The 19,678-nt window shown below is 46.9% G+C and overlaps 1 long non-coding RNA gene across 2 annotated transcripts in view; it reads right to left on the bottom strand.

Annotated features, from left to right (window-relative positions):
- The window catches only part of LOC119088203, a 30,865-nt gene that overhangs the window by 5,586 nt on the left and 5,601 nt on the right, over positions 1 to 19,678 (bottom strand). Inside the window, exons 2-4 of one of the 2 annotated variants that reach the window (XR_005091811.1) lie at positions 8,706 to 8,846; positions 4,682 to 4,765; positions 1,546 to 1,671 (exon numbers count right to left, since the gene is read on the bottom strand). This is a non-coding gene — a long non-coding RNA (uncharacterized LOC119088203). The remainder of the gene's footprint in view (positions 1 to 1,545; positions 1,672 to 4,681; positions 4,766 to 8,705; positions 8,847 to 19,678) is intronic. The other variant, XR_005091812.1, reaches the window with a different exon arrangement.

Raw genomic sequence — 19,678 nt, 5'->3', positions numbered from 1 at the left:
CATACGCAATACAGGATGACTTGAGCAGGTACTCCCTGCCCAACCACTGGAACCCAGCAGTAGGCAGACAAAGAGAGGAAGGCTGTAAAGGGAAACTTGGCTATGAGCAAGAGTCAGTCTGCCACCTCATAGCCACGGACTCCCTGACTGAAAGGTGGAACCCCAGCCTTTTGCTTCTCAGGACTCTCTCTTTCTTTGATGACACAGTGGCTTGCCAGCTCTGTGGACTGAACAGTGGGTAATGCAGCTCCCTTTCTTGCTTTGGCAAAATACTTGCAGGGGCAGTTATCCAGGATTAATGATCAACTTTGGTAGCATGGCTTGGTTTCTACACTCCAGCAGGCAGCCATCATACTCTACCACTAAAGGAGTGCCAGGAAATTCTCTGCCCAGAGAAAGGGCAGAACCAGTCTACTGCCTTTCTCCATATTCTCCCTCTCTCTCACCTCCCTCCCTGCCCTCCATGCCTATGCTGACTTCTGTATTGGCCAGATACTACAGAGACCAAAGGAACTTACTTTGTGGTAAGTTACTATGTGGCTGGCCTGTATTTCATTCTCTAGTGATACCATGAGGTTAGGAAGCATGGTTAGCCAAAGAGCTCGCCTCATGTTTTCTGACTTTCCTACAGAGCAGACATGTACGTAACGGCTCCTAAGTGATATTTCAAACACATAATCTCATCACGTTCTTTCAGATTTTCCAAAAGAGAGATACCTTTTCTTTCAACAAATAAAGGCACAAGGACTTAGAGAAGTTAAACAGCTTGTTCAAGGTCCACACGCTGACACAGTAGAGGAGAGGCTTGAACTTACATTGCAATAATTCTACAGCTAGCTTGTCTGCTTTCTATTATTCAAAACATCCTGGAGAAGTGAACAGACTAAAGGTTACAAAAATCAACCAATGAGTTAGCGAGGATTAAAATCCGCATGTGCTGCTTTCCAGGGCATCCCATAAATACCCAATATATTGAAAGAGTATGATTGAGTTGAATGGACATGTTTAATGTTCTAATAATCTATAAGACTTTAAAATGATGTCATAATGTGCAAATGGCCTGGAGTTGGAAGATTGTCTGATGACTCACTAACTGTCCTTGTCTACACTACTTCAGTCATGGCCCCCTTTCAATTGCATCTTTCTGGGTAGAGATAATTCCCTGATCCCTAAAGTCAAACATTCACACGAGATTTGGACCTTTCCTAAGAATGGTGCTTTTAAAATCTTCCCTCTTCCTCCTCTCTCTCTAGAGAGTGTAAGTATGGCCAGAAAGGAAGAATGAAGTTGTGTCTATATGTCTGACTATTTTTAGCAAGATATAAATGTTGTTCATTTCTAAAACAATACCAGATTCACTAAAACAACTATTTTTTTTCCTAGTTGACATGACACGTAAAAGTAGATTTTCTTGAGTATTTCTTTGTTCAGCTTCTAGCCTTGGCATTATGAGTACACAGAGCTCGAGATAACATCCGTCATAGAGTTAAGCACACAAGAGTGGGTGATAAAGTCAACATAAAGCTGAAAGCAAGCAAGATTTACCACGGATAAGTTGCCAAGACTTGGCTGTAGTTTCTAAGTGGACACTGTGGCACATTCATCTTTCCTCTTCAGTTTTCCAACTCAGCATCATCCCAACTTCAGCACTCAGGATGGGAGTGCAGGAGACTAAGAGAGAAGGAAATGACAGGATTCAAGTGCTGAAGATGAACCCCCACCATGGATGAGTTGTCTGAACTGACAGGCAAGGATTCGAAAGTCAAAGAAGTCAAAGATTAGAAGAATGAGTAGACACAGAAGATTGCTGGGCTCCCCTTGAGCTCTCTGTTATGTTGTCCCAGCTTGAGCTAAGGAACTTCTAGCATCTGTCATTCAAAGATAGCCTGTTCCTCTCGGATTATTCCCACTTCTATAATTTTCTTGCCTCTCTTTTCAAAAGTAGGTTAAGGATGTTCAGGTTTCCCTCAAGCGTGGTAATGAGTTAGTCACGATGACGACTGCATCATTTAAATTGCCCAACCCGTTGAAAGGATGTCATGAAAGAGGCTTCCACAAACACAATCTGGGCAGTGTTTTTCTTGTCTTGTGTTGCAAAACGTGGGGGAGGAGTTAGCTACAGGTGGGTAATCAGCATAAAAGCTGCTGAAGCAGGAGAGAAAAGTGGGCAGCTGCCTGGATGGAAAAAATGTAGCTATGGTGGTTTCATGCTACCCAACGCTTGGGAGCCTGAGGCAAGGAGATTGCCAAAGATCAGAAGCCAGCCTGAGTTAAGGCTGCCAAAACCAGAAGAAAAAAGAAAGGAGGAGGAGGAGGAGGAGGAGGAGGAGGAGGAGGAGGAGGAGGAAACACTGGTGTACTTTCTACAGGAAACATAAACACTGAGGCTAAACTAAGGAGCAGCTCACTGTCACTTGCTGAGTTGGGAATCTCTCCCCAAGCTGCTGTCACTCTTCTAATCTACCATGACTGCCCCTTTCCTCCCTAAGTGCTCTCCTATGCTCGTCTATGCTCGCCTTGATGCTTGAGGTGCAGCCTCCTCCCTTACAGTGTCTGTCTTTTCTTTATTGCTCTTCTGAGGAAGCTTCTTAGATTTGTTTATTTTTCTCTCACTCCTGAAATGTTAATACTACCTTATGGTGTTTGATTTTGTACGTCAATGGTACTAGGCTAAGAATCGCCCAGAAAGCTGGTAGCACATTGATTTAGGGTGTGTCTGTTTCTGGAACAGGATAGCAATGGCATTGGTGCTCTCGGAGCACACCCACCAGTGTGGGTGAGCATCATTAGACCCAGTGAAGACTCCAGTAAAACACAGAGGTGGGGGAAGGGCAGATATTCTCTTCTAGAGCCAGGACACATGTCTTCCCCCGTCTGGTGGCAGTGTTCTTGGTTCTTGGACCTCTGCGGCAGACTGGAACAGGTGGCAGCCTGTGTGACTGCATGTATATATGAACTTTATACAATTTTTAATTAATTATTTTATTCCTCAAGAACCATCCTGACTCCTGTTGGGAACATCTCACATATCTGATGTCTGTCAACTGATCTAGGAAACTACATGTACAGATAGTAAAAACAGATGATAGGCAAAATTCTTTAGGGCAAAAATCCAAGAGAGTGGCAGACACAGGAGTTTATCTAGGTAAGACTTTGTGGGGGGTCAGGACACACCTCTGGCTACACAGTTTGGCCAGGCAGATCATAGGTTAAAGATGTGGCTAAAGGCACTGTTAATGGAAGACAGAAGAGCCAAGCTCAAGGCAGGCAGAGGAGACCTGCCTTACCCAAAGAAATGCTATCATCCCAAAAAAGTCCCATGGAAGAGAAACTGCTCTGAGTTCTGAAGCCAGACTTTGGCCCTTAACTTTTGATGCTAAAGAGCCAGGACAGCCAGATTGTGCTCCATATTGAAAGTCTCTGCTTACTAAAGGGAGAGCATGCCGTGTTGGACACTGCTTTCCCTGAGAGCTGTTCCTACCTCCCAGTACTTGGAACCCCTCTGTACCACACACAAAAAAACAAGACTCCCACCCCAACATAGAACTGGTTAGGGTCATCGTCATCAGGTACTCAGGCAGCATGATCCCAGGTAAGCTCTGGTTTTCCTTTTATTTGCATGGCTCATTTAAAAACAGGAGTAGACCCAAGGCTCAGAGGGGACCCTCCAAAGCCATGCTTGCTGCAGTGTCTAGGTTTGCTTAATGGTCAGACGCAGTGGCCTTTCTTGTTGATTACTCAGGTCCAGAGCTCAGTGTGTTTGGAACCATTCACTCTCTGATCAGAAGGTAACTACTAGCTGCAGCCAGCATCACACCGTGTCCTCGAGTCTTGTAAACACCCTGCAAGTGTCCCCTCAGTCTCTCCCTTCCTCCTTACTGGTCCTCAAAGGTGCCCTTTCCATCTTGGGCTTCTTTCTGCTGCCCTCCACGCTCTTCTGCTTATGCACTCAGGGTCATTTAATAAACAGTGTTGAACACTTGCCGTTCGCCTGGCACTGGCATACACAAGCTAAGAACAAATACAATGCAACAAAGTAAAACACAACATAAAGCGTGTCAAGTAGACAGATACGTGCTACCTTTGTGACTCAAATGAGGAAGTGATTTATTCTGCCTTGAGAAGATCACAGAAGATATGTAAGAGGGAAAACGTTCTTATCTGTAGCTCTCATATATTTCGTTTGTGTGTTGAGGCAGGGTCTCATTGTGTAGCCTTGATTGGCCTAGAACTCCCTGTGTAGACCAGGCTGGCCTTGATCTCACAGAGATGCACCTGCCTCTGCCACTTCATGCTTCATTAAAGGCCTGCACTACCACATAAAGTCATAGTACAGCTTTAGTCATTAACTAAATCTTCAAGCCCAAGTAACACGAAAATGAGTCATCACAGTGCCTGGAACTTTGGCTTTTGATAAATAAAGTTAGCTCATACTTAGTGTGTGCCCTGTAGTGAACTAGGCCTGGGTGGGGTTGGGGGGGGGATGAAGATAAATAAGTTGTCCCCCAGGAAGCCAAGGCACAACAGGGAAACAAGATATGCTTTAGAAGCAAACAGGCATGTCAAGGCGACCATGGTGGTATGCACGTGACAGCTTGGTGAGGAGGCTCCAAAGAGCATTCTACAGCGTTGGATGCTTCCCAAACGTGTCCCCACTCTAAATCTGTAAATGTGAGCTTACCTGGCAGTGGGGACATTTCCTGCATATGACAAATTCAAGGGAGACGAGAAACTTAGATGACTCATGTGGGCCTCGTGGGGTCTTCTACTTAAAAAAAAAAAAAAGAGGCAGGAATGTGAGAGGAAGAGATCTAAAGTGGAAGCAGGGTAGAGTTATACAACCATTGAAAAAAGGAGGGGGGGGTGTTGGCCATCTCTCGCTAGAACAAGAAAACGGCAAACAGTGGATTTTTTGTTTTTCAAGACAGGGTTTCTCTGCATAGCTTTGCACCTTTCCTGGTAGCCCAGGCTGGCCTCGAACTCACAGAGATCCACCTGGCTCTGCCTCCCGAGTGCTGGGATTAAAGGCGTGCACCACCATCACCCGGCTCACAGTAGATTTTCTGTGAGTCCTGGAAGGTAAGTAGTCCTGCTGACGTCAGGACTTCAGCCTGGTCAATCTCATTTCATGCTCCTACTCACCAAAGAATAAGATGTGCAATTGCCTTTGAACCACTGAGATGGTGGCAATCCATAATAGCAGCAATAAAAATTTCATGCAGATGGCCAGGCCAGCCAGGTGTGGGAGTGGAGGACATTGTGGGCACAAAGAACGGCAGAAGCCAAGGCACAGAGGCATGGAATAGCATGGCACAACCCTGGGGTGACTTCAGAAGTACCATAGTGTTGCCGAATTCAAGGGTCACCAAGCCAGGAGCAAACTAGTCTGCAAGCAAACCCTTGACCATACAGGAGCTGTGTGCAGGGCTGTGTGCGGGGCTGGGTACGGGGCTGTGTGCGGGGCTGTGGGGGGGGCTGTGTGCCAGGCTGTGTGTGGGGCTGTGTGCGGAGCTGTGTGTGGGGCTGTGTGCGGAGCTGTGTGGGGCTGTGTGCGGGGCTGTGGCGGGGCTGTGGGGGGTGGGGGGGCTGTGTGCGGGGCTGTGTGCGGGGCTGTGTGACGGGGCTGTGTGCGGGCTGTGTGCGGGGCTGTGTGCGGGGCTGTGTGCGGGGCTGTGTGCGGGGCTGTGTGCGGGGCTGTGTGCGGGGCTGTGGCGGGGCTGGTGGGGCGTGTGGGGCTGGTGGGGCTGTGTGCGGGGCTGTGTGCGGAGCTGTGTGCGGGGCTGTGTGCAGGGCTGTGTGCGGAGCTGTGTGCGGAGCTGTGTGTGGGGCTGAGTGCGGGGCTGAGTGCGGGGCTGTGTGCGGGGCTGTGTGCGGGGCTGTGTGCGGGGCTGTGTGCGGGGCTGTGTGCGGAGCTGGGTACGGGGCTGGGTGCGGGGCTGTGTACGGGGCTGTGTGCGGGGCTGTGTGCAGGCCTGGGTATGGGGCTGTGTGCGGGGCTGTGTACGGGGCTGTGTGCGGAGCTGTGTGCGGGGCTGTGTGCGGGGCTGGGTACGGGGCTGGGTGCGGGGCGTGTGCGGGCCTGGTACGGGGCTGTGTGCGGGGCTGTGTGCGGGGCTGTGTGCGGGGCTGTGTACGGAGCTGTGTGCGGGGCTGTGTACGGAGCTGCCAGGGCGGCCACAGCACATACACAGCTAAGGTATTGCTTCGGTTTAGAAGTGAAACTGAGAGCCATTTCATGGTCTCAAACAAAAGAGCAAGACTACTAGCTTTTCAGTTTTGAAAGACAGAGAATGGGGAAGAGCCTGGGGTGGGGTGACTACTTAGGAAGCTATTGCAAAAGTCCTGTGAAAGGGAGACAACGTGAGCAAAGGAAAGGTCAGAATGAGGAGACTCGGGACCCAGAGTGACAGAGTATTGGGGGCAAGGGAAGAAGAAAAGAGTCAAATGTGACCCCAGATTTCTAGTTGGGCCTTTGGATGGCCTTGCTGTCCAATGAATGGAGAAAAGTAGAGAGCCCTCCAAATACATCTCGGACTCATTTGTTTGCTTGTTTGTGACAAAGACCTTGCTGTGTTAGCTTAGACTGGCCTAGGACTTATGCCCACGCTGTGTCAGGCTCCCGAGGGCTGGGATTACTGGTGAACACCACTATTATCAGCAGGATGCTTATTTTCTCTATTTCTCTATTCACCAGATAGAGCAGTCCCACCAGTCTTTGACTAGACATCTTCTAAATCCCCTAGCCATCTAAAAATGCTCATCTTTCCCACCCTCAATGCAGTCTCTACCTCGTAGCTAGGACAACTCACTCAGTACTCACGGGTATTATTTAGTGCTTGCTTACAGTTCTGTGAGATGTCAGTGACTCGGAAGCCATTGCAAAGACTAAAACACTGACAAAAATACACAAGCTGAAATTTAATCCGGACTGTCCAGGGTAACTTGAGGCTGCTCCATCTTGCAGGCACATCTTCTTCTGTAATGCCATCCAGTTTCTTTTCACTGTGTATGTACATCTTTGGGTGTGTCCTCTGCCTCCCTGTCAACTTCCTCATCCCAGATTAGCAGTATGAACTCTCAAGCTACAAGTGTGAACTAAAGCAACATTGCTCACACTCTCTACGAGGGCTTACGCTTACAACATGTGTATCTTTTTAATATTTTCAAACTCAGCCAGCGCCCTCCTGCACAGGACTTGTGCGCAGGTCACACCACACATGACTCATGCGTGAATTTCACAATACTCAAACTAGCCCACACCCAGTTCAGTGACATAAGCCCCTACTGTTTGTCTGATACAGTATCTCGGTTTATGCCCTGAAGTTTCTGAATTTTCCTCTCAATCTAAGCAACTTTGGCCGGTCACATTTTGAGTACCCACACTTACTCTCTCGCCGGGATCGTCTTAAGGAACTGGAGGCTGTACCAGCGGCACCTAGTTATATGCGAGTTTGGGTTTTAAGGTTTTGTTTTGTTTTTGCTAGCCTGCTAGAGTCTATATTGGCCCTGGTAGAGGACGCTGTCCCAGTAAAGAACCCTTGGGCTATGTGCAGGCAGATGGGTGCTTGACAGCTCATCTGTTTTTAAAGAATGAATACTTCCTGTTCTTCCGACTCTTTCATCAGCTACTTCCTTACCCTCATCTCAACTCACACAAAGGAGGATTAAGATTAATGTGAGACTCTCAGTTCTTCTTCTTCTTCTTTTTTTTAAAGATGCTCAATTCTTTATCAAATTCTTTCAAAAGAGTCGGTCCGGCCGTCAGTTGTGCCAGCTCTAATTAGATGAAGCTACTGAGCATAAATCATAGTTTCAATTCGACCTCAGGCTGTGTGCTGGATGGATGAGGAGAGAAAAGGAGCCATTGTCTCTGGATCACTGGCTAACTCCAGGGCTGCCCTGCGCTGGACTTTCTCCAGGCCCCAATGACTACCATCACAGCCTTCTATTACAGCTCTTCTAGGACATTAGTTCAGCCCTCGCCACCAGTATCCAGCTCTCCTCTGTGAACAAACCCTTTCCTGTGGCTTCCACAACTCCACATGGAATTTTCCTCATGCATTCCATATCAGGACAACACTATTTATGTAAACATCCAAGATAAACTCTTGGAGTCACTCTTGACCCCTCGTTTCCCACCACGTCTCATCTTCAGCGGTTGCCACTCACTGCCCCACCCCTCTGTGCTTGTTTCTCCGACTGTGTCTCTCTGTGTCTCCACGGCCTCTACCCAGGCCTGCACCCTTTCTCCCCTGGACCATCCTCAGTTCTCTGGTCCTTCCTACAGCAATGTCTTCCCTGGATTCAGCTACCTGTCTCCCAGACTCCAGAACCCAGGTACCCCAGCGCCCACTCCCTAATAGACTGCGCTAGCGTTCCGAGACAACACTACTGACCTTCAAAACACCTCTTCCCTCTAACTCTCATTCTCCAATCAGGCTTCATTTTGTTTGTTTGTTTGTTTGTTTTGTTTTTTGTTTTTTGTTTTTTGTTTTTGTTTTTGTTTTCACACAGGGCCTGACTAGTATCTGTGACTACTTCCAGTTTAACAAAAGCAACAGTAAAAATCACCAAAGCACATCCTCTTGGGTACCTCAACATTTCCCAAACATGCCATCATTTCTCAGCCCACCCCCCGCAAAGCTTTGTGACACCCCTTTCTTGCAATCACTCTCTACCCTCTACCCTCTACCACTGTTCACTACCTTGATGCTCGTGCATCAAGGGCTCCTGGGAGATGACTTCTGCACTCCAAGCACAGACCACAGCTTCGTCCAGAGTATTCCTACAACCTTCCGACGCCTCCGATGCATGATGCATTCAGCAGAGATTCTGTAAGCCGGATCCTAGGGGTACAGAACAATCAGAGGTCTTACACTCAGCTGGTAGAGAAAGATGGAAGTATAAATATTCAGAACCAGTGTTACAAAAGCTCTACCACGGCTGGCTCCAGAAGCGTGGACAGAATACAGGTATAGAATAAAGCAAGTGAGAGAACATCAATTCTGATTTCAAGAGGGGTCAGGGGGATGCAAGGCAGTCTGTTCCAAAGGGCACAACCTTCCTAGAGGGTGGCAGAGGAGGCCATAACAGGCAGAGGACAGTGTGAGCAAAGGCCCCAGGGGAACGACAGCGTGCTATGCCAGGAGAAAGCAACTCATGGCTAGGTCTTGGGCCTCGGCACAGACAAGTAGTTGGTGGGGAGGTTTGCTATAGGCTTCCTGGGGCCACTGATGGGTTTTAGGCCAGGGCTGATAAACGGTGATGGTGTTTTTAGGGAAATCATTTCACCAGCGCTGCACAGAGACCAGCAGCAGCTTGAAGGGTGGTGTTCACATCCACTTTCTCTTCTGGATTCGGAGTTTTTCGGTGTCAAGTGTTGTGTGACTTTCATTTCTAGCTCTCCAGCGCCTCACACACTCCTTCGCCATCGAGAAGCAGACCTTGCACTGTTGAGGCTGAGCGTGGGGCTGAGGGAGGAGAGAGCACTCCAGGCCGCTCGGCCCCTGCTCCCTGAGACATCAGGGCATTACTCTGAGCTTCTCTTCTTCATCTATAAAATGGTGGCCCATACAAAGTCATCTTTCAGTTCTCTTTTGCTCTGACATTCTGTGATTGTAGAAGGGAGGTTCCCTATTTTTTTTTTTTTAAGTTTGCAGTCAATATTTGGCAATACAAATGACCGTTGAGAGAGGTGTCAAGAAATTAGTGTACCATGAAACACAGGTTGACAAAAAACATTGCATAAACCAATGGTTCTCAACCTGTGGCTCTCGACCCCTTCCAGGGGTCATTCACCCAACACCATCAGAAAACACAGCTATTTACATTACGAGTCATAACAGTAGCAAAATTACAGTTATGAAGTAGCAACAAAAATAATTTTATGGTTGGGGGGTCATCACAACATGAGAAATTGTATTGAAGGGTCGCAGCATTAGGAAGGTTGAGAACCACGGCCATGAACTATCCCCTGAATGGTGGGCAACAACCCTAACTAATCAGACAGCAAAGGATGGGCTCTTTCTGCTGTTGGATAAAGAGCTGTGTCCTCTGAGACGTCTTCCTTCTTAAAGGAAACAAAGAGAACTTTGGTTACTGTTGCTGTGAGGTTGCAGGTTGTAAAGCTGATACATTTTGAGAACACCCGGGTTAGTAAGGGGCTTGAGAGAAAGCCAGCGGTTGTGTCCACCTGAGCTTACTTCTGTCTTTACCAGCTCTTCCAGTACATAAACTTCAGCTCATAGATTTTTCTCCCTTCAATTGATTTAGTAGAATATGCTCTTACATTTCTATATCATCAGTGTATTACTGGCCTGGCTACTACAATATAAAAATCTCACTTCAGAGCTACCACTGTGGCCAATAAGAGGCAAATATTTCTCTTAACTCTGAGGTATTTGGCTTTTATATTAATGAAACACACACACACACACACACACAGCAGGGAATCATCATTTGTGGGTAGGGTGGCCCACTTGGTACAATGCTTGCCCTGGCTTCAAACCTTCACACCATGCAAGCCAGGTATGACTGCACACACCTGTAATCACAGCACTCAGAGCGAAGGCAGGAGGATCGCAAAGTTAAGGCCATCCTCAGTTATGTAGTGAGTTCAAGGACAGCTTAGGTTATGTGAGACTTGTCCCAAAAATAAACAAGGGACTGGAGCTCTGGCTTAGTGTTTAAGAGCCATTGCCACTCTTGTAGGGTACCAGAATTTATTTCCTACTACCTCTACTGGGCAGCACATAGACGCCTGTAACACCGGCACCAAGGAAACTGGCACTCTTTTCTGGTTTTCATAGCCACATGCATGCGTGCACGCGCGCACATACACACAAACACACACACACACACACACACACACACACAGCACAAGCACAAAAGTAAGGAAAAAATTTTCCCCCTTTTTTTGCCGGAGGTGAGCAGTCTCGTTATGTAGCCTTGGCTGTCCTGGAACTCACTCTGTAGCCCAGGCTGGCCTCGAACTCACAAAAATCCAACTGCCTCTGCCTCCGGAGTGTTGGGATTAAAGGCGTGCCTTGCCCCCACCACCACGTGACCTTTTTAACTTTTAAAATGTCATAATTTATTTGCTTTTTCTTAAGAAATACCATTCACTCTCCATTACTGAATTTACATGGCTAATCGTCTAGTTTCTTAATAAGAGTTCTATATTTACTCAAAAAAAAAAAAAAAAAATAAAGAAAGAAAAGTCTCACTTGGACCATAGTTTCATAATAAACTATGCTGCTGGGTTTCTTTTTACTGAAAAACAAAGCTGCTAATTTTGTGCCAGGGTATAATTCTCCAGAATGGCTTGTAAAGCAGCCAGTGATCTGGAGACAATTCAACTGGGATGAACTTCCTTGAAATCAAGAGGGAGGGAGGCCTGTTCATGTCTGTGGAGGAGGTGACCCCCACCCACTCCACTCCACACACCCCCTCTCCTGTCTCCTCTCTCGGGTCTCTTTGATTTAGCGGGGCCTCATCTCTGTGTCAGAGGTGGCTCTCACTTTGGAGAGTGTAGAATATCACCTAGATAAACAAGAGTAGTGTAGGGGTCCTTCTTACGGAGACAGCTCCCTCCACCTTTTCAGCATCCTGGACTGGAGAAAAGGGTGAGTCATGGCTGTTACATGTTCGGTTACCTCTAATCCCATTCAGAGCACCTAGTGCTCACTTACTAAACTGCATGTTCAAGAAATGTGGGACTGGGCCTGAAGGCCACAAGCCTGTAGTCACAGATCTTGGGGAAGAGTTCAAGGTTATCCTTGGGTACACCATGAATTTGAGGCCCGAGTAACATATGACTCTCAAAACAAAATAATAGAAAAGAAAGAAATACTGGGTATAAGGTCACTGATTCTGGGGGTGGGGGCTGGATCAGTGGGGAAAGACCCCTGCTGCCAAGCCTGACCACTTAAGTTCTATTCCAGGAACCCACATGGTGGAAGGAGAGAACCCACTCCCACAAGTTGTCCTCTGACCCCTACACACAGACACAGACAGACAGACAGACAGACAGACAGACACACACACACACAAAAAAAAAAAAAAAAAAAAAAAAAAAAAAAAAAAAAACATAAAAATATATACACACTCACTGCCTACCACTGACACGCTCGAACACAAGATGTAAAATGGAACAAATATATTTTAAAAGATCAATAATTAAGGATCAAGAGTTTCCTAACTAGGACACTATGGTACAATAGTATGTTCTAAAACTCACAACAAAATTCTAACCAGGCACAGCTGTCTGAAACTTAACACAATGTCATTCTAGCTTCTCTGTGATCTCATAAGGAAAACCAAAATAATATTCCCGGGAAAATTCTCCACCTGTAGGCTGACGCGTAGTGCTTCTTTCCTCGTTGCTGAAAGCTAAAGATTACAAGAAAGTGTTCATGAGCTCTGTTGATGGGGTGCTTGCCTAGCAGGCAAGAAAGCCCAGGTGTGATCACCAGCCTCACAGAAATGGAGCACAGTGGCAAAATATAACAATGAAATGAGTTTCTCTTTCCACTTTTAGACCGAGCACAAGTGGGGTCAAATGGCCAAAGAGTCACTAAAGGAAGGGTGGTAAAGCATCACAAATTAATGAGTGTGTGCGCGTGTGTGTGTGTGTGTGTGTGTGTGTGTGTATGTATGTGTGTGAGTGTGTGTGTGCGCGCACGCGCGTGTGAGTGTGCGTGTGTGTGCGTGTGTGTATGTGTGTGTGCGTGTGTGTATGCGGTGTGGTGTGGGCGGCGGGTGTGTGTGTGTGTGAGCGTGCATGTGTGCGTGTGTGTGTGTGTGTGCATACACGTGTGTGTGTGTGTGTGTGTGTGTGAGCTCGCACATGTTTAAGGCAAGGTATCATGTAACCTAGGCTAGTCCCAAACCCACTGTACAGAGAAACTGGCCTTGAATTTCTCATTCTTCCTCCTCCTTCCCTAGTGCTGGGATTAGAGGCGTGTCCACCATGTCCTGTTACTGTCTTAATGTTCTCCTACCCACTTCTTTAGTCTGGTTCCGCCTAGTGATATTGATTGTGAAAGGGCCGCTGTTTCATCAGTCCTTGGGGGAATAAAGGGAACTGTGTATCGAATTTAAAAACAACAGGAAAGGAAAAGGAAAGATACGTTTTTGATATTTTCTGTATCAGTGTGGACTACTCATGGCAGAGGCTGTGTGCTGCCTTTGCACTATGGCAATTCACACTTGCTACATACGAGTTCTGGGCACTGGAGAGATGGCTCTGTTGTGGATGACTATTTTAAGGTGTGTCACATTTGTTTATGCTGTGGAATATTTGTTTAATGATGCAAAGATGTGTTGCATTCCTTTATGCTGCATTTGTTTAACTCTGTGAAGCTGTGTTACTGTGCCTGTCTAAAACACCAGATTGGTCTAATAAAGAGCTGAATGGCCAATAGCAAGGCAGGAGAAAGGATAGGTGGGGCCGGTGGGCAGAGAGAATAAATAGAAGGAGAAAAAGAGAGAAGAGGATCAAGGAATGAGAGAGGAAGGAAGAGGATGCCAGGGGCCAGCCACCCATTCACACAGCCACCCATACACACAGCCAGCCAGCCAGCCACACAGCCACACAGTCACACAGCCATACAGCCACATAGCCACACAGCCAGCCACAGAGCCACACAGTCACACAGCCAGCCACACAGCCACACAACCACACAGCCACACAGCCAGCCACACAGCCACACAGCCACACAGCCAGCCACACAGCCACACAGCCACACAGCCACACACCCAGCCATGGATAAGAGTGGAAGTAATATATATAGAAGTAAGAGAAAAGCAAAAGCCCAGAGGCAAATGGTAGACAGGGTAAATTAAGAAAAGCTGGCTAGAAATAAGCCACGTTAAGGCCGGGCATTCATAAGTAATAATAAGCCTCCACGTGTGGTTTATTTGGGAGCTGAGTGCCCCCCAAAGGGTAAAAGAGTAAAAACAACCAACAACATGACTCAGTAGCTAAGAGCACTCGTGACTCATGAAGAGGACCCAAGTTTTCACACCAGTACCCATGTCAGACACCACACAACCGCTTGCAGCCCCAGCGGCAGGGGATCTGGGATTCTCATCTGGGCTCAGCTGGCATCTATACAAAGATGTCCATGGATATGCACACATGTGCAGACACACACACATATCACTATTTTTAACTAAAATAGAAAAGCCAAGTTCTTGAATGATGAGCTGCCTACCAGCGCGTCTTATGAACAGAGCCCTGCTTCCCTTTTGCTCCGAAGAGGGTACTGTCCAAACAACTGCAGCTGGCGGGAACAAGGAGCAGAGAGAGACGAATCCTTTTTAAAACTAAGCTTGTCAGTTTCAGAAACAAACCTAACAACTTCCAGTGGCAATACATAATCATCCAATAGAGGGGTGCCAAACACGTAAACAGACCTAAGTGCTGTTTTAGTAAACCATTTGCTCTGAGAATGTGAACCAAGATCACCACGCCAGGGGATAGCCTGCAGTGAGTGCCTGCAAACCCGAGCTCTGGAGTCTCGGCGCCTGGACGTGAATCCTGATGGTCATTTGTTACCTCTAAGTCTTTAGACAACCTGTGGTCTCAGTGTCCACCCCTGTGAAATGGAGACGGTGATAACAGCTGCTTCATAGACTTGGTTGAATGTGGAGGGGTTAACGCACATAAAGGAATTACAAAATGTCTGGCGTACAGGAAGCAGTTCCTAAGTGTTGACACTGGCTCACACGGGTACTGTGTTGAGATTCTGTGAATTCTCAATGGGTGTAGGACTGAGACTGAATGGAGGGAACAGATCGGGAAAGTTTTTAAATGGTTCCGAAAAGCTTCCATCTCCTGGAATCCACATAGTTGATGTTAAGGCAGAGGTTGACGTTTTCCTAACTAGAAACAGTCTTTGTCATCATAAAGGCAAACTTAGTTGTGTTTAAAGGTGAATTTTTCTTCTTCTTCCAGGTACCATTCATTCTCCTGTTCTTTCTGCTGGTGTAACATTGTTTGAATCAGAATAACTGGAGTTGCATTGGAAGGTACTGAAGAGACTGCAGGTGATTGACTCTTACCTACTGCAAGCTGTTGCTAAGAAAAACAATTTCCTGGCAGCAAAGGCTCCTTAGAGGATTCATTGCAGCTCCATGTAGTAAGCCAAGGGCCCGGGACTGTCGATGACATCAGCTCTGCTTCCTAGATTCACCTCCAGTCACGGAGAGGAGCCTTTTGCCAGGGAGAGCAGGGGTGATCCCATGGCCTGCAAGTGGCCTTGACCAGTGGGCCATGCGCCCTGACCCAGAAAGGAAATGCACTTTTGATTTAGATGGCTGCTAAGCATTGCACCTTAGAGGGTCAGGGGTGGGATCCTCCCTGCAGACTCTGCTGTCTCCTGACCCCTCCCGGGCAATAGTGCAGAGTCCTCCTACTGCAGAGCGGCTTCCCACTGTGACTATGGGACAATGTGGCAGTGGGCCATCTCTTCCTTCACCCACTTGCCGCTTCTCCTGAGTGGCTTGAAAGGAAGGCACTTCTTAAATCCAGCCATCTGGACACACTGTTACTTTGAGGGCCGCAAATCAGGTTTCTACATCACCCCATGTCATAATTGCATTCCTAGGAAATATTTATAAAAAAGTCACAAACCAGATAAACTTATCAACTATAAATGATGCTAAGTTGAGAATAGAAAATAAACATCATAGCCAGGGAGATGGCTTAGTTGCCAAAGCGGTTACTGTGCAAATATGAGGGCCGCAGTTTGATGCCCAGAACCCCAGGAAGAAACTGAGCTGGGATGCCACTGAAATCCTAGCCCTGGAGAAGAAGAGGCAGGGATTTCTCCGGGCTTACAAGCCAGTCAGTCTAGCTGAATCAGCACGCTTTCCAAGTCAGTGAGACACTCTACCTTAAAGAATACAGTGGTAAGCAATTGAGGAAGACTCCTGGCCTCCAGAGGTGTACACACACGCACGCACGCGCGCGCACGCACACACACACACACACACACACACACACACAAACACACGAAACACAAATATCCCAAGTATTGTTAAGGTTGCCTAAGCCTTTCGGCCCCAACCTAACCCTACTGTCCAAGCAGAAGCCCGCCTTTCACAGACACAGTGCTGGTCAGGCCTGGGCCAATGAAAGCCACATCTCTAATTCCTTCTCTAGGGGAGAAATCAGGAAACAGTTTGTTATTTTCATTGCCAGCGCCTAGCCCAAAGCCTGGCACACTGCCTGGGGTATAAAGAGCATTCAGTAAATATTGATTGAATGGACAGTTACATTGCCACACATCCCTGTAGTCTGTACGACTCAGGGTGGACAAGCCTCCGGAGGCTCTTGGCACGCACCTGTCCTGTTTCCTTCCCTACCTCTCACTGCATCTGCATGACCCCCGCCCCCAGCTGGTCCTCTGATCTGGGTCATCATCTGTCCACTCTCCCAGTGACCCTGAGAAGGCTGCAGCACTGCCTGCCCCGGCAGCTGATGGACAGTGAAGGACACAGGGGAGCCAGATTTCCTTGCAGGACCCAACAATTCCTTTCCCCTCAGCATAGGCCTGATTCCAGGATCCTTATATTGCCCAGAAACATGCTCATCAACAGCCTCGAGTTGACACTCCCCTTCCCCGGGCTTTGCATGCCTCCTTTACTTGTTCTTCAAACTCCATGCTCAGAATCCTCTCCGTATTACGATTCACCATTGGCCCTTTTTTGCCACAAGACCTTTTATTATCATGTTTTGCAGTTAAGATCAAATCATGAATCCAATATTGGCATAAATGTATTATGCATGTGGTAGTTTAAATGTAATTGACTCCCATAATCTCACAGAGAGTGGCACTATTAGAAGATATGCCTTTGTGGGAGTGGTTGGAGGAAGTGTGTCACTGAGGGAGCAAGTTTTGAGGTTTCCTATGCCCAGGATATTGTCCAGTGCCTCAGTTGACTTCCTGTTGCCTGCAAGATGTGGGACTCTCAGCTGCTACTTCAGCACCACGTCTGTCCGCATGCAGTCATGTTCCCTGCCATGATGATAAGGGACTGAACCTCTGAACTGTAAGTGAGCCCCCTCAGTTGTAATGAGTCTTTCTCTGTCCCATCAACTAGCTCCCAAATAATGACACACAAACTTCTTATTAATTATGAAAGCTCAGCTTTAGCCTAGTCTGGTTTCTAGCTAGCTCTTATAACTTAACCCATTTCTATTAATCTATGTGCTGCCACATGGCTGGTGGCTTTTACTTTTCCTCCCGCATGTCCTGCTTCCTCTGCATCAGGCTGGCAGCTCCCCCTTTCTTCTTCCCAGAGCTCTCTCTGTTCAGAAAGTCCCACCTATAGCTCTTTTTTAGCTATTGGCCATTTAGCTTTTACTAAACCAATCACAGTGACACATCTTTACACAGTGTAATCAAATATCTCAAAACACTCAATTAAATGTTTCCTTTATAAGAGTTGCCATGGTCTCTTCACAGCATTAAAAACCCTAACTAAAACAGAAGTTGGTACCAAGGACTGGGATATTGCTGTCAAAAGGCTGACTATGTTTTTGTTTGGAGGAATTTGGACTTTGGTACTTTGGATTTGGAAAGAAGTGGAATGATTTAAGCGCTGTTTAATGGGCCATACTAGTAGGAGCATGGAAGACAGCGGTGCTGAGGGTGATTTGAACTATGGGGGGTGGCTAACCCAAGAGGTTGCAGAGAAGAATTCCAGTATGTTGCCTAGAGATTGTTCTTGTGATATTTTAGTGAAGAAAGTGGCTGCTTTTTGCCCTTCTTCTAAGAGTCTGCTTGAGGCTAAAAAGAAGAGTTTTGGGTTAATTCCATTGGCAGAAGAAATCTCAAAACAGTCTAGTATAGACTCTGTTATGTGGTTTAGTGTTAACCCTGATGAAGATTTATAATGAAAAGGAGCAAGTTGAGCAAGGAAAATATTTGAGAACAAGAGCACCAGAAAGTAGAATGGAGCTAAGTTCTGTGTTCAAGGAGATAAACAGATTAAGAAATGGAATAAAGGGAGTTGTAGCAGGAATCTTAAAAGTTCTTATTAATAAAATCAAACCTGAGGCCAGTTATTGGGGTGAACACTGGAAGATCAGAGAGCCAGAACAAGCCACAGCTACCTCACCTCACTGGATCCTCAGCTGGTCTTGCTTCCTCAGACTGGAGGCCTCTGAGTCCTCATCCAGAATGGGTCTCAGCTGAACTGCTGCTCAAAAGCCTGAATGCTTAACCAGGCCAAATGCTTAACCAGCCAAATGCTTCTAGTTTCTGGTCCTTATATACCTTTCTGCTTTCTACCACCACTCCCTGGGATTAAAGGCTTGCTTTCTGGGATTAAAGGCGTGATGGGTCACCATGCCTGGCTGTATCCTTGAACACATGGATTTCTGCCTCTGGAATGCTGGGATTAAAGGCATGTGCTACCACTGCCTATCCTCTATGTTTAATATTGTGGCTGCTCTGTCTCTGACCTCAGATAAGTTTATTAACATGCACAATATTTTGGGGAACACAATACCACAGGGAGTGGTGACCTCAGGGCAAGATCTCACCCACTAAGTTTCCAACTTGTGAAAAGGAATTAAAGAAAAGCTTAGAGCTGGGTGTTGGGGGGGGCACACTTTAATACCAGCACTAGGAAGACAGAGGCTGGTGGTCTCTGAGTTGAGGCCAGTCTGATCTACAGAGCAAGTTTCAAGACAGCCAGTTTAGGCAGTGAAGGACAGAAAGCCAGTGAAGATGTAATTGAATGAGGGGCCATGTTCCAGCCCCAGTAAGCAGCAGGACCTGTCAGCTTCAGCCACGTAGTTCTGGCTTTAGAGTTAAGGATAGAAAAAAGGGGTTATGGAATTTGCCTCTGAGCCTAAAGAAAGTCACTAAAGCCAGGCATGTGTCAGGATGTCCCTAAATGGAGGCCAAATCGAGGCCACTGCGTGAAGCTGTGAAGTTAAAGCCTGGACTGCCGTGGAGAACCCAAGATGTTAGCAATGTCAGAGTCATGGGATACTTGCTGAGGAGAGCTGCTAAAGGAGTGGAACCAGACCAAGAGAAAGACGTGTGCTGTGGACAACAAAGCTGAACAGAGTTGGAGAGCTGAACAGCGTTTTGACATCAGACACGGAGATGCGGAGTTTGTAGTTTGCCCAGGTGGTTTTTGGTCTTGCTCTGGTCCAGTATTTTCTTGCTGTTCTCTCCTCCCTGCACTTGGAATGGCAATGTATATCCTGTGTTATTATATATTGGAAATATGTGATCTGCTTTTTTTTTTATTTTACAAGGGATTACAGTTAAGAGATTGCATGAATCTCAGAAGAGACTTTGAACTTTGGACTTTTAAGCATTGTTGTGGCTGTGATAGACAATTGGGTGTTGCAGAATATTTAAGTGTGTGAAAATGTGTTACATAATCATGTAAAGGTACGTTGCTGTTTTACCTTGCCTACCTAAGGCACCTGATTGGCCAAATAAAAAGCTGAATGGCCAATTGCAAGGGAGGAGGCATAGGCAGGACTTGCAGGCAGGGAGAGTAAGGAGGAGGAGGAATTTAGGCTTGAGAAGGGAGGAAGAAAGAAAAGGAGACAACAGGGAGACATCGGGGGCCAGACAGACAGACACGGAGGAAGCAAGAAAGTAGGACATACAGAATTAAAGAAAGATAAAAAAAAAGCCCTGAC

This window comes from Peromyscus leucopus, chromosome 6, assembly GCF_004664715.2.
Source record: "Peromyscus leucopus breed LL Stock chromosome 6, UCI_PerLeu_2.1, whole genome shotgun sequence".
Lineage (NCBI taxonomy): Eukaryota > Metazoa > Chordata > Mammalia > Rodentia > Cricetidae > Peromyscus > Peromyscus leucopus.
This window is presented reverse-complemented; position numbering and strand designations above follow the sequence as displayed.